Consider the following 14,513-nt stretch of genomic DNA (forward strand, 5'->3'; position numbering starts at 1 on the left):
GGATCACACAAGGCGTGCCTAGAATCATAGAATCATAGAGTTGGAAGAGACCACAAGGGCCATCGAGTCCAACCCCCTGCCAAGCTGGAAACACCATCAGAGCACTCCTGACATATGGTTGTCAAGCCTCTGCTTAAAGACCTCCAAAGAAGGAGACTCCACCACACTCCTTGGCAGCAAATTCCACTGTCGAACAGCTCTTACTGTCAGGAAGTTCTTCCTAATGTTTAGGTGGAATCTTCTTTCTTGTAGTTTGGATCCATTGTTCTGTGTCCGCTTCTCTGGAGCAGCAGAAAACAACCTTTCTCCCTCCTCTATGTGACATCCTTTTATATATTTGAACATGGCTATCATATCACCCCTTAACCTCCTCTTCTCCAGGCTAAACGTGCCCAGCTCCCTTAGCCGTTCCTCATAAGGGATCGTTTCCAGGCCTTTGGCCATTTTGGTTGCCCTCCTCTGGACACATTCCAGTTTGTCAGTGTCCTTCTTGAACTGTGGTGCCCAGAACTGGACACAGTACTCCAGGTGAGGTCTGACCAGAGCAGAATACAGTGGCACTATTACTTCCCTTGATCTAGATGCTATACTCCTATTGATGCAGCCCAGAATTGCATTGGCTTTTTTAGCTGCCGCGTCACACTGTTGGCTCATGTCAAGTTTGTGGTCAACCAAGACTCCTAGATCCTTTTCACATGTACTGCTCTCAAGCCAGGTGTCACCCATCTTGTATTTGTGCCTCTCATTTTTTTTGCCCAAGTGCAATACTTTACATTTCTCCCTGTTAAAATTCATCTTGTTTGTTTTGGCCCAGTTCTCTAATCTGTCAAGGTCGTCAATTAACACTGAGAGGTAAGCCAGTCACTGTTTGGCAGTAAATTCCCTGGGAATTGTAGCACCACGCGCGATCCCGCAAAGGGCACCCACAATGTAAAGTGTGAGTGCTCATTCTTCACACCCAACTTAGCTTTGTTAATCGGTAAATCAAAGTTAATGAGTAAAATCCAACAATCGCTGCACTCTTAGTGTAACAGACCCGCCTTCTCTTCAGAAACGCCCCCTCCCCCATGCACCCAAAATATACTCTAGAGGGTGGGACAGGTTTTAATAATTTCCGTACAATATTTCATATGATGTTCCTTAAACAGCAAGCACTGCTTGTGCTCCATTTTTCTTCCTCTATTAGAAATAACACACTTATTTTTATTTCCAACTGTTGACCTATAGAAAATCCTAGAATTTCCCATTTTGATGAATCTAATATGCCAATCTTATACCGAATTCTTGCAATTTGTATGTTAGGTTATTAACTGACCCTTTGTTATTTTCTAATGTGAAAACATCGTCTGCACATGTGCTTTTACACATATCTATGTTATGCTTCTGTGGATTTGGTGTGTGTGTGTGTTTTGAAAATTGTAATAATAGTCCTAGATAAAGGAAGATAAACACATTTAAAATACAGTAACATTACTGTACTTTATTTTTATTTTTGCATTTTTGACATTTGTGTCATTGCAAAAAATAATGAATGAGTAGCTGTGAGACCGAATTAAGCAGGAAGAATTTGTTCTTTTAGCTGTTCGCTTTAAAATGTCAACTTATTAGGACATTTTATGGAAGACAAACACATAATATCCCCTGTTTTAATGTTCTGGCAGTAACAGCGCTAGTGGAAGCATGTATTAGTGCAATGTGTCACTTCGTTTACCATATGGAAGAAGAGGAAAAGAAAGCAGGTATGCTGATCAAAACCGAAGACTTGCTGTGATAGTGAAACACATTTCAGGAAGAACTAAGCCAGCAGACAGCATCGGCTGAATAATTTTAGTGTCTTTACTGTGTCTATTTCTGCACCCAAATGTGTATGTGATAGACCATGGGTAGGCAAACTAAGGCCCAGGGTCTGGATACGGCCCAATTGCCTTCTAAATCCGGCCTGCGGACGGTCAGGGAATCAGCGTGTTTTTATATGAGCAGAATGTGTTCCTTTATTTTAAATGCATCTCTGGGTTCTTTGCGGGGCATAGGAATTTGTTCATTTGCCCCCCCCCCCCAAAAAAAATATAGTCCAGCCCCCAACAAGGTCTAAGGGACAGTGGACCGGCCTCCTGCTGAAAAAGTTTGCTGATCCCTGTGATAGGCAATCCCAGAAACACGTCACAATATTATGATATGTGCTAACTAGGAAGGTGTTCAAACAACTCCATCGCACAAATTCGGTGAATACATGAGCACATGCCGAGAACTGGTGCTTTGATTGACAGCGTGTTTGGTGACCCCACCTTTGGCACTCGTGTTAAGGGGTGCTGCATGCATATAGGCAAAGGGTTCTTCCATGCTAGGAGGAACCCTGGCATATCTCGGGGTCAGGGGCTTGACTGTGTCTGTATGTGTTCACCAAATGTTACTGGGGATTGTTTGAATAGCCCTTAGACTTCCCTCTCAACTTACGATAATGAACAGGGAGAACGTGTCCAGAGGAGGGCAACCAAAATGGTCAAAGGCCTGGAAACGATGCCTTATGAGGAACGGCTAAGGGAGCTGGGCATGTTTAGCCTGGAGAAGAGGAGGTTAAGGGGTGATATGATAGCCATGTTCAAATATATAAAAGGATGTCACATAGAGGAGGGAGAAAGGTTGTGTTCTGCTGCTCCAGAGAAGTGGACACGGAGCAATGGATCCAAACTACAAGAAAGAAGATTCTACCTAAACATTAGGAAGAACTTCCTGACAGTAAGAGCTGTTCGACAGTGGAATTTGCTGCCAAGGAGTGTGGTGGAGTCTCCTTCTTTGGAGGTCTTTAAGCAGAGGCTTGACAACCATATGTCAGGAGTGCTCTGATGGTGTTTTCTGCTTGGCAGGGGGTTGGACTCGATGGCCCTTGTGGTCTCTTCCAACTCTAGGATTCTATGATTCTATTCTATGATTCTATGAATTTGATGGTCTTTGATGAGGCGACTGAGACTCCTCGCTGAACTAGAAATAGTGCAAAAGACATGTGAAGCGTCCACTGGCAATTAAACAATAATAATTAGATTCTGAATATGATTGATGCGACAGGATAAGGAGTGCTCAGTCCTTTTCCTGTGTCTCTCCCAGCTGTCCTGCTGTTTTTCTCCCAGTGAGGAAGGATTATAGGTTAACGTACGTTTCCTCTTTTGAGGAAAAAGACAATTTATGGGAGATTCTCGTGATTGGGTTAAGCAGCTTCTGATCAAGCTCAAGAGTCTGTACAGGTGTATTAAAGCAAAAAAAAAGTGGAGGAAGAAAGAGAGAAACTGTTGAGAAATATCTCCTTTATTGTGTCTGATTTGGCCCACAGAAAAATTTGGCTTCATTCAACAATAAATGTAGGCCTCAGGCTTTAGACTACGAATGTCTAAATTGCTCTTTAGCAACACTTGGGTTTAATAGTGTGCACTCTACAAGAAAGTCAAATCCCTTAAGTCCTCTGAACAGCATTAAAGCAGAATTTACGTGCTGCTTTCTCCAGGCAATTGAAGTCCTTCCTAATCATGTATCAATCAATACAAGTTTAGCTAATCTGGCTAAAGAAGGTTGCAAGATAATAACCTGGGGTTCTTGTGACTAGCAAAGTACTGTCCACGTGCTCTTGCTGCTGCTTTCAGTTTTGATTGCAATGAAGAGAATGACACAATAAGTGAAATTAAATAAGTCACAATTTTATCAAAGAGGCCAATAAACATGTAGAAGCTTTTAGTAATTGCAATAACAGTTCGTTGGCCAGTGACGAAGGAGAGCCAATGTCATTATGTCCCTGGTTGTCCCACTGATTCTCCCCAGGAGCCACATCAACACAGCCATCCTGTATCTCAGAGCCAAGGGAGCTCATCTAGCTGTCCTAACCTACCCTTCCTGCTCCGTGTCTTTCCTCTAAATGGGTCTTCCTCCACCACTGACCTCCTGACGAGATGTGACGAAGAAGAAAGCCAATCAATTATGCAAATTCAAAGGTGGCCCACACCACCCCAGTCCCTTCTCCCATGGAAGGAAACAAACTAAACTCCTCTAGCAGACACTCCAAGTGTCTCTGTTTTCCTGGGACAGTCCTGGATTTACAGAAGCCGTCGCAGTTTCTGATTTGATCCTGGAATGCCCCACTTTTCCTTAGGACATCCCTGTTTTCATCAGAGAAATGTTGGAGGTTATGGACAGTCCTGCTTTTCTAGAAAAAGAGGTGCCAGAGCTCACCATGAATACCTCCTTCGTTGTCTCAGAATGGCAATGGCATCTACCTGAGAGGTGTCAGAATTGAGTTCCCTGAGTTCCTGCTGGGGGAAAAAAGCCCTGGTTTTGGAGTTATGTGACCCCCAAGCCAAGGAGATAAGTAACTATACAACCTTTAGAAAACATTTGAAGGCAGCCCTGTATAGGGAAGTTTTTAAAATGTTTTATTGTGCTTTTATATATGTTGGAAGATGGCCAGAGTGGCTGGGGCAACCAAGTCAGATAAATAAAACATAATAATAACAATAATAATATTAGTGGTAGTAATAGAATAGGATGCCATTATTTTCATCGGAGAAATGTTGGAGCGTATGGACTAGGCCAGGGGTCAGCAAACTTTTTCAACAGGGGGCACATATTGCGGTGAGACCCTGTGTTGTGGGTGGGTACAATTGGTCAGCCACAACACCCGATTGGTAGGTCCCTCGTAGCTGGGTGCAATCTGGCCAATGAGATGCAGTCCAAATGGTTCAAGGGACCTATTTATGCCCATGCACGTGACCCAGAGCTTCCTCTTTCGGCGCGTGCAGTCGACCACCTCTCCCTACTTGTAGGGCTCTGCACTTGACCTTGCTATGCCGTCGTGTGTTGTCTGTCATTGGGACAGGGGCACGGCAGGAATTTTCCCCACTTGGCTGATTGGCTGTCGCCATTTGGGTTTCACCTGCCGCGTAGCAAATCGTCACAACTTGTAAGGTTGCGGATAGGCTCTGGTTCCGGTGATAGGGATGGGAGAATAATTTTGCCATCCCTATGGTGAAGGGTATTCCGTTAAAGGAATCCAGCGACTTGATGGTTTGGTCAACCCCTGAGCGGGGGTTGGGCCCATGCCTGAGTCCAGGGGGACATTTGGGTAGCCTGTTCCTGGCTTTCCACTTATCCAGGTGTTCACCCTTGGCTGACTTATGCTAGAACGCTGCATCAGTGCTACCTGCATGGCAGGGAGCTAGTCGAACCAGAGCCTATGCAACCAGTCACTTTCTGTAATCAGTAAAGTTGTGGCCTACATTCTGCCAAAAACCAAAACCAAAATTTGAGTCAAGTGTGAATTTATTTAGGGGGAGGGGGAGGATTCTGGGTCTGAACACGCAAAAGGATCAAAGACACACATAGTTGTAAAACTATTTTAAAGAAACATTCCTGAACTCCTTCCTTCCCTGCTGCTGCTGTTCTCAAAGTCATGGTCTGGGCTTAGGGCAGAGCTAAGCTTAAACTCTCCCGCTTCCCACCTTTTCTTCCTGAGACCAAGAGAGGGTATGTTTATGATGATGACACATGCAAGCCCAGCAAATTACTTGCCCCAGCCCAGTGAGCATTGCCACTCAGATGAAGGCCCTTCTTTCAGTTTCTCTCTATCTCTACCTGCAACTTGCCCATGCAGGTTGTTTTATTTTTATCTTAATTAAATTTATATACTGCCTTTCATCAAAAGATGTGTCCAGTTCTGGGCACCACAGTTCAAGAAGGACACTGACAAACTGGGAAGTGTCCAGAGGTGGGCAACCAAAATGGTCAAAGGCCTGGAAACGATGCCTAATGAGGAACGGCTAAGGGAGCTGGGCATGTTTAGCCTGGAGAAGAGGAGGTTAAGGGGTGATATGATAGCCATGTTCAAATATATAAAAGGATGTCACATAGAGGAGGGAGAAAGGTTGTTTTCTGCTGCTCCAGAGAAGCGGACACAGAGCAATGGATCCAAACTACAAGAAAGAAGATTCCACCTAAACATTAGGAAGAACTTCCTGACAGTAAGAGCTGTTCGACAGTGGGATTTGCTACCAAGGAGTGTGGTGGAGTCTCCTTCTTTGGAGGTCTTTAAGCAGAGGCTTGACAACCATATGTCATGAGTGCTCTGATGGTGTTTCCTGCTTGGCAGGGGGTTGGACTCGATGGCCCTTGTGGTCTCTTCCAACTCTATGATTCTATGATCTCAGGGTGGTTCACAAACTCAAGGGGGGGGGGGAGCAGTCAGTACTGATGTCATCATGCACATGATGACATCAGTACCCGTGCACAGGCATGCTTGTAGACATCAATACAACACATTGCAAAAGAAGCACACACAAAGCTGATGTAATGCACAAACATTGTGGTATTTTATCAATGTGAAAGAATGTGTTCATGAATCGCTGAAACACCCTTCTGATTACACCCTTGTTCAGTGATGGGACATAAGTGTTATTTATTTATTTATTTATTATTCCTTCTTCTTCTTCTTCTTCTTCTTCTTCTTCTTCTTCTTCTTCTTCTTCTTCTTCTTCTTTTCTATACTGCATTATATTTTTAAGAAAAATCTCAAAGCGGTTTTGTTGTTGTTGTTTAGTCGTGTCCAACTCTTCGTGACCCCATGGACCAGAGCACGCCAGGCACTCCTGTCTACCACTGCCTCCTGCAGTTTGGTCAAAGCGGTTTACAGCACATTGAAACATCCAGAAAACAATCCAGAATAAAACATTACCGAAGAAAGTCAAATGTAAAGTATACAGTCAAAGCAACATAATTAACAGGAAACTAAAATATTATCTTAAAGATTTAAATAAAACATTACAAAAGAAGTCAACTACGGAATACATATTTAACACAAACAAAGTTAACCAAACATCTTAAACATTCCAATAGAAAATGTTGCTAAGTGAAGCCAAATATAAAAGGCATATTTATATCCCATTTTACCTCCAAGTAAAGGAGCCAAGCTGACATGCATGGTTTTCCTAGAATCATAGAATCATAGAGTTGGAATAGACCACAAGGGCCATCGAGTCCAACCCCCTGCCAAGCAGGAAACACCATCAGAGCACTCCTGACATATGGTTGTCAAGCCTCTGCTTAAAGACCTCCAAAGAAGGAGACTCCACCACACTCCTTGGCAGCAAATTCCACTGTTGAACAGCTCTTACTGTCAGGAAGTTCTTCCTAATGTTTAGGTGGAATCTTCTTTCTTTCCTCTCTCTCCATTTATCCTTACAACAAAGAGGTAGGCTAAGCTGAAAGACTGTAATTGGCACCAGTGTCATGCAGAAAGCTTCTTGGCTGAGATTTGATCCCTTGTGTCTGACACTCATAGTCTGACACTTTGACCACTGCATCATAGAGTCCATATTCTTTGACTGAGATACAAGTACAGGCATACTTTGTATTACATTTGCTTCACGTTGCGGCTTTTCAGGTTACGAACACAGCAAACCCAGAAGTTTTTACTTCCAGGATTGCCATGCACATACGCGCAGAAGCGATCTGCATGCTTTGCGCATGTGCAGAAGCGCTCTATTGTGCTTCGCACATCTGCAGTAGCGGCACTCTACTTACGGACTTTCCAGGCTGCAAACGGCACCCCAAAACGGATCGTGTTCGTAAGTAGGTGGTAAGAGGTACCACTGTATGGAAAATGTTTGCAGACCTCCCATTCCAAATACAGTGGTACCTCGGGTTACGAACTCATTTCATTCCGGAGGTCCATTCTTAACCCAAAACTGTTCTTAACATGAGGCGCACTTTCGCTAATGGGGCCTCCCGGTGCCGCCGTGCCGCCAGTTCGTGATTTCTGTTCTCATCCTGGGGCAAAGTTCGCAACCCAGAGCAACTACTTCCGGGTTAGCGGAGTTTGTAACCCGAAGCGTTTGTAACCCGAGGTACTACTGTATAAGGAATGAGGAAAAGGTGATATTAGTTTATGGGGGGGGGGGGACCATACATAGGCATTGTAACTACATTGGACTGCATCAAGCTCTAAATATCATTCATTCAATGTAAAAAAAAAATCATTTATTTATTTATTTTTTAAAAAGACAATCTTTCATCATATTTGCATGTTGTACCTAATTTGGGGGACTGTCTATCTTTTTTTTTTAAAGCCAATTAACCAATGTATCTACTTCTACCAGTGATTTCTTCTAAATTATTCATTATTTAAATGTATTCAGTTAGTCTCTCACAGCCTGTTTTCCTTGATGGCTTGATCACAAACATTCTGAATTAAATCAGGTTCCTCATTTGCATCTAGTGAGATAGTTCACCTAATTTTGTAACATATTTTTTCCCTGACTGTCTGAACATGGAAACATCTCCATAGTCAATAATTTAAGAGTCTCTGCCAATGGATATTGTTAAAAGTAGGTCAATAGAATGTCCATGGAAAGTGAGTGTAAAATACACAAATGTGTGTGAAGGGGAGAAGAAAGTTTCACTAAGTTGTGCTCCCTATCTCCACAGCCCTCTGCACCGATTTCTCCCCCACCCCCACCCCGGAGAGAGCAGCTTTTTGGAGGGGATGTGGAAGGGGACTTAAGTAGGCAGGAGAAAATGGTGGAAAACTAGATATGAGTGGAAGCACTATGCATAGCTGTCAACGTTTCCCTTTTTAAAGGGAAATTCCCTTATTCTGAATAGGATTCCTCACAAGAAAAGGGAAAAGTTGACAGCTATGGCACTATCCACAAAAGCAAGGCACCCCTTTCATTTATGTTTTATGTTTTTAATGTTGTTCTTATTTATTATTTGATGACATTATAACCATTGATATTTTTAAGCTGCATTTGTGAAGCAATATGGATTTAAAAACAGTAGTATTACTATCAGTGGCAACACTTAGCAGTTATACAGCTCCTTGGCATGTTCAGAAAACTCCTTACTGTAATCTTTAAATGGAAGAATGACCTGCCTAAAATCCCGCTAGAGGCAAGATTCAAACCAAGGACATCCTTACTCAAAGCTCAGTCTCTGAGTTACTGTGCTATATCAGCTGGCTGACTGACCGGACCCAAAGGGTGCTCATCAATGGTTCCTCTTCATCCTGGAGAAGAGTGACTAGTGGGGTGCCATAGGGTTATGTCTTGGGCCCAGTCTTATTCAACATCTTTATCAACGACTCGGATGATGGACTCAAGGGCATCCTGATGAAATCTGCAGATGACACCAAACTGGGAGGGGTGGCTAACACCCCAGAGGACAGGATCACACTTCAAAACAACCTTGACAGATTAGAGAACTGAGCCAAAACAAACAAGATGAATTTTAACAGGGAGAAATGTAAAGTATTGCACTTGGGCAAAAAAAATGAGAGGCACAAATACAAGATGGGTGACACCTGGCTTGAGAGCAGTACATGTGAAAAGGATCTAGGAGTCTTGGTTGACCACAAACTTGACATGAGCCAACAGTGTGACGCGGCAGCTAAAAAAGCCAATGCAATGCTGGGCTGCATCAATAGGAGTATAGCATCTAGATCAAGGGAAGTAATAGTGCCACTGTATTCTGCTCTGGTCAGACCTCACCTGGAGTACTGTGTCCAGTTCTGGGCACCACAGTTCAAGAAGGACACTGGAACGTGTCCAGAGGAGGGCAACCAAAATGGTCAAAGGCCTGGAAACGATGCCTTATGAGGAACGGCTAAGGGAGCTGGGCATGTTTAGCCTGGAGAAGAGGAGGTTAAGGGGTGATATGATAGCCATGTTCAAATATATCAAAGGATGTCACATAGAGGAGGGAGAAAGGTTGTTTTCTGCTGCTCCAGAGAAGCGGACACGGAGCAGTGGATCCAAACTACAAGAAAGAAGATTCCACCTAAACATTAGGAAGAACTTCCTGACAGTAAGAGCTGTTCGACAGCGGAATTTGCTGCCAAGGAGTGTGGTGGAGTCTCTTTCTTTGGAGGTCTTTAAGCAGAGGCTTGACAACCAGATGTCAGGAGTGCTCTGATGGTGTTTCCTGCGTGGCAGGGGGTTGGACTCGATGGCCCTTGTGGTCTCTTCCAACTCTATGATTCTATGATTCTATGATATCAGCCCAGATACAGACAGGCTCCAGAAGATTAAGCAAATTGAGATCAAGAGTGGATCCAATGGTCAAGAAGGCAGTTTCTGCTTATGCTGTAGAGGGGGAGATGTGGCTTCTCAATCTGAGAAGGTAGCCCATCTGGGAGAAGGAAACCTCTGATCCTCCACTGCCTTGCAAGATAACTTCCACATAAGAAAATAAGGAGTAAACCTTACACAATTTCAGAGTGGAGTCTCTAAGACAATTGGATGGCAAGCTGTATGGCAACTCCTGCAGCCAAGCTGGTGCCAAATGCATTGCTCTGCTTTCATTTGGACCACATCAGCGAGGTCAAGAGCAGGGCCTTGTCATCTGGGAAGCCCAGGACCTCCATACACACTGCCGGGCTTAGTCCTCAGGGAGGTCACTTGCTGCTAATGCAATGGTTTGACTTCGCCCCCAGAGCAGGGGCATAGGAAGGGGGGTGTTATGTACTGAGTTGAATAGGATCCCAAATGCAGCAGTCTGATTGGTCCTAGAACAATAGGATTCAGAATGCAGCAGTCTGATTGGTCCTAGAACAATGCAGCAGTATGGTTGGTCTGCAGGAGCCACCCAATCCAGCTCCAGATGGAAGTGAATCCACAACCTGATTGGCCTACAGGAGAATTCCGGAATTAGCCAATCACGTGCAGCCCATTGTGTAAATAATGTATATAAAGCAGATACTTTGGGGGAACTTTAATTCCTTTTCCCACTATGAGCTGAATAAAGAGCATGAAATCCACTCTCGACTCCGAGTATATTTCAGGGGGTGGTGGCCACCCCAGTTGCCCTCACTGGGGGGGTGACATTCGGTCTGCCGTCCACATGTGACTCCCAAGGCTCCCTGAGTCATCGGGGTAAACGGGGGGGGGGGCTGTGCTGCTTTGCCAGTGGCATTCCCCCCTCCCCCCTTTGTTTTGACAGCTTGGGGGAGGTTGGGGAGTCGCAGGCGGGCAGTGCGCTGAATGTCCACCATGAGTGGTTCACTCCACCCCCGTGAGGGGCTTGCTCCACCCCTGTGGGCGGCTCGCTCCGCCCCTGGCTGTAGGGTGCGTGCGCCACTCCGGGCACCCGAGTGGCTATCCTGCCCTGGGAGGCCACTCTCTGCACCACGCCCCCCTCGGGAGCGCACCCACCCTGGACAGCGCAGGCATACGGTCCGCCACTGCACCAGAGGAGCACTCCATTGTCTCTTGAGGCAGACAGATGCCAACAACGGATACACACTCAACCCAACTTTAGGTAAGGGTAAAGGGACCCCTGACCATTAGGTCCAGTCGTGGCCGACTCTGGGGTTGCGGCGCTCATCTTGCTTTATTGGCCAAGGGAGACGGCGTACAGCTTCTCGGTCATGTGGCCAGCATGACTAAGCCGCTACTGGCAAACCAGAGCAGCACACAGAAACACCGTTTATCTTCCCGCCAGAGTGGTACCTATTTATCTACTTGCACTTTGAGACGTGCTTTCGAACTTCTAGGTTGGCAGGAGCTGGGACAAAGCAACGGGAGCTCACCCCATCACGGGGATTCGAACCGCCAACCTTCTGATCGGCAAGTCCTAGGCTCTGTGGTTTAACCCACAGTGCCACCTGCGTCCCTTAACCCAACTTGTTATCAAACTTTTCAGAAGAGTTGGATCCATTTCAAAGAGGGATTCATCTCAGCTCCAACAAGAATGGAATTATTGGTTCTCTGCTTTATTAGAATTATATCTCACCTTTCCCTCACAAAGGAGTCCAGGGTGGCAAACACTTCAAGTCATTAAAGTAAAATTTTAAATAAAACGAAAACACATTTTAAGCGTTTAAAATGGTTAAAACATCTAAAACACAACAGAATATCTGAAGCGAATGCTAGCAAATGTGGGTGCCAGAAAGTGCCCATCACTTTATTTTTGTGACTTCCACTGACACACCATCATCATGTACGTGAGTCAGCCTCTCACCCCTTGACTACAGAACTAATACTCCTCCAGAGCAAACACCATTCTCCCCACAGCTCAAAACAAAATAGCCAACAAAATTACTTTGACCTTTCCAAGTCTTTATAAAGAGCTTCACAGTGTTCAGCAAGAGCTCTTTGACCTTCTCTCTGCAATCTAGAGCTTCTTGATACAAACCAAAGCCTGTGAATATCAGGCAGGAATTTTTATAAAAGGGATTAGAAACAGAATGAAACAGCCGCAGCCACACGCCATGTCACGCAACTTGGGATTTGGAGATGAATTGATGTCATTCGTCAAAGTCTGTCTGCAGCCTCTTCTTCCACATTTCAAATTAAAGGTTTAAGGCTGAAATAAGACATGAGAACTTGGGGCCCACTGGTCTCCGTAGAGTGGTGGCTGGCGAAAGAACACTGATTTGGAGCAGGGCCAGGAAACCTTCTTTATGTATTAAGGGCCAATGACCCAAAGAAAAAAATAATTAAGATAAATTCAACAGTATAAATAAGTTTTGATGGGTGCAATAATGGAATACTGAATGCTATAGTTTTTGTAAAATATGCAGGGATTTATGATATGTAAAATGAACCATGGAAAGAGAAGAAGGGAAGTCATTGATATCTTAAGAATGTAAAATGAGTATTTTAAATTGTAAAAAAGAATATATATATATACACACACACACACACACACACACACAGTATAGTAAAAACTATGGTTTTCCCAGTAGTGATGTATGGAAGTGAAAGCTGGACCATAAAGAAGGCTGATTGCCGAAGAATTGATGCTTTTGAATTATGGCGCTGGAGGAGACTCTTGAGAGTTCCATGGATTGCAAGAAGATCAAACCTATCCATTCTGAAGGAAATCAGCCCTGAGTGCTCACTGGAAGGACAGATCCTGAAGCTGAGGCTCCAATACTTTGGCCACCTCATGAGAAGAGAAGACTCCCTGGAAAAAACCCTGATTGAGATTGAGGGCACAAGGAGAAGTGGACGACAGAGGACGAGATGGTTGGATAGTGTTCTCTAAGCTACCAACATGAGTTTGACCAAGCTGCGGGAGGCAGTGGAAGACAGAAGTGCCTGGTGTGCTCTGGTCCATGGGGTCACAAAGAGTCGGACACAACTAAATGACTAAACAACAACATATATGAAAAAATCAATAGCCGCACGTAAGTATTAATCAATTAAATGGTTGTGCCCATGGGTTAGGGATTAGGATTTAGCTGCCCACCCAATGCATTTTTGCCTATAGACATGGGAAATGGTTCTTTCTGGAAAGAGATGGAAATTACAGGTATGCACAGAATACAAGATTTGGTTCAGGCCCTGATTTGGCTCTTTGGAAAACAACACACCTTTCTCTAAAGTGCTTCACAGGTAACCCAGTTCAGTCCGTGGGCAATCTAAGTCCACTTCATTCCTCCCAACTCTATTCACTATTGAGAAAATAACATTTGAACTGACAGTAAACTGGGCATCAGCCTTAATCTCCATAGATAAGATAGGCAAGTTGTGTGCAGTCTATAGGAGACTGCAGTCCATTGAGTAAATCACCAAAAGGAAAATCACTAAAAGTGTTTATTATGTGTTCCTCTGCTAAATCCTCACCAGCCATAACACACACAACAAAGCACTGCCTGATGGTTCACACAGTTTTTACTTTTTTCAGGATTTTTCCAACAGAATTAAGGCAGAAATGTTAGCCCAATGGGAAAATTAAGTCAATATGTGATGGCCAATATGGCATGAGGAAGTGAATAGTATTTCAGTTGCCCTTAAGTCAATGAATCTGATTCTAAAGAGGCTGTCTAAAATTATGTTTAGCTCCTGGTACTGAATCCCAACAAGGTATAATAGTGTTAGAAGGGAAAATATTCAAAAATACCTGGTACAGCTATAAAACCAGACAGCATTCAACATCTCTAATGGGTTTCTCAATAGGTTTAATTGTAAGGCCTAAAGCAACCTTGATTTGAGAGGAGTCATTAAAAAAATATCTATCTGATAACTGAATAAGAAGCTACTTATGACTGATTTGGTTTTCTGGAGCTGATTTTTTGTTGTTGTTAGAAACCATTTAAAAATGTTCACGATATATCCAGTTTTGGAGTAAATCATGTTGATCACCAAAAGTAATGTTATTTATTATTTTTATTATTTATTATATTTATATACCTTCAAAGAGTTCAAAAAAATAAGGATCCACAGTCGCTGTAGGAGCAATATTGTTGTGACTTCCATAGGCTCAAGTGCTGATTTGTCATTATAGGCTGAAAACCTGGAACTGATGATTCCATACACACCCTCCTGAATTGCATGATGATACAAGAGATCATCAGTCTTGCACTACTTAATGGCCCAGTATACCTGAAGGAGCGTGTCCACCTCCACCATACAGCCTGGACACTGAGGTCCAGCTCCGGGGGCCTTCTGGTGGTTCCCTCACTGCAAGAGTTGAGGTTGCAGGGAACTAGGCAGAGGGCCTTCTTGGTAGTGGCACCCTCCCTGTGGAACACCCTC

General features: G+C 44.0%; 1 protein-coding gene across 1 annotated transcript in view; it reads right to left on the bottom strand.

Annotated features, from left to right (window-relative positions):
• Positions 1 to 14,513, bottom strand: part of CENPC (centromere protein C) — a gene marked incomplete at its 3' end in the record, with an annotated part of 540,346 nt that overhangs the window by 54,944 nt on the left and 470,889 nt on the right. The window lies entirely within an intron of this gene.

This window comes from Podarcis tiliguerta (genome assembly GCF_965153285.1).
Source record: "Podarcis tiliguerta genome assembly, chromosome: 13".
In the NCBI taxonomy this organism is placed as follows: domain Eukaryota; kingdom Metazoa; phylum Chordata; class Lepidosauria; order Squamata; family Lacertidae; genus Podarcis; species Podarcis tiliguerta.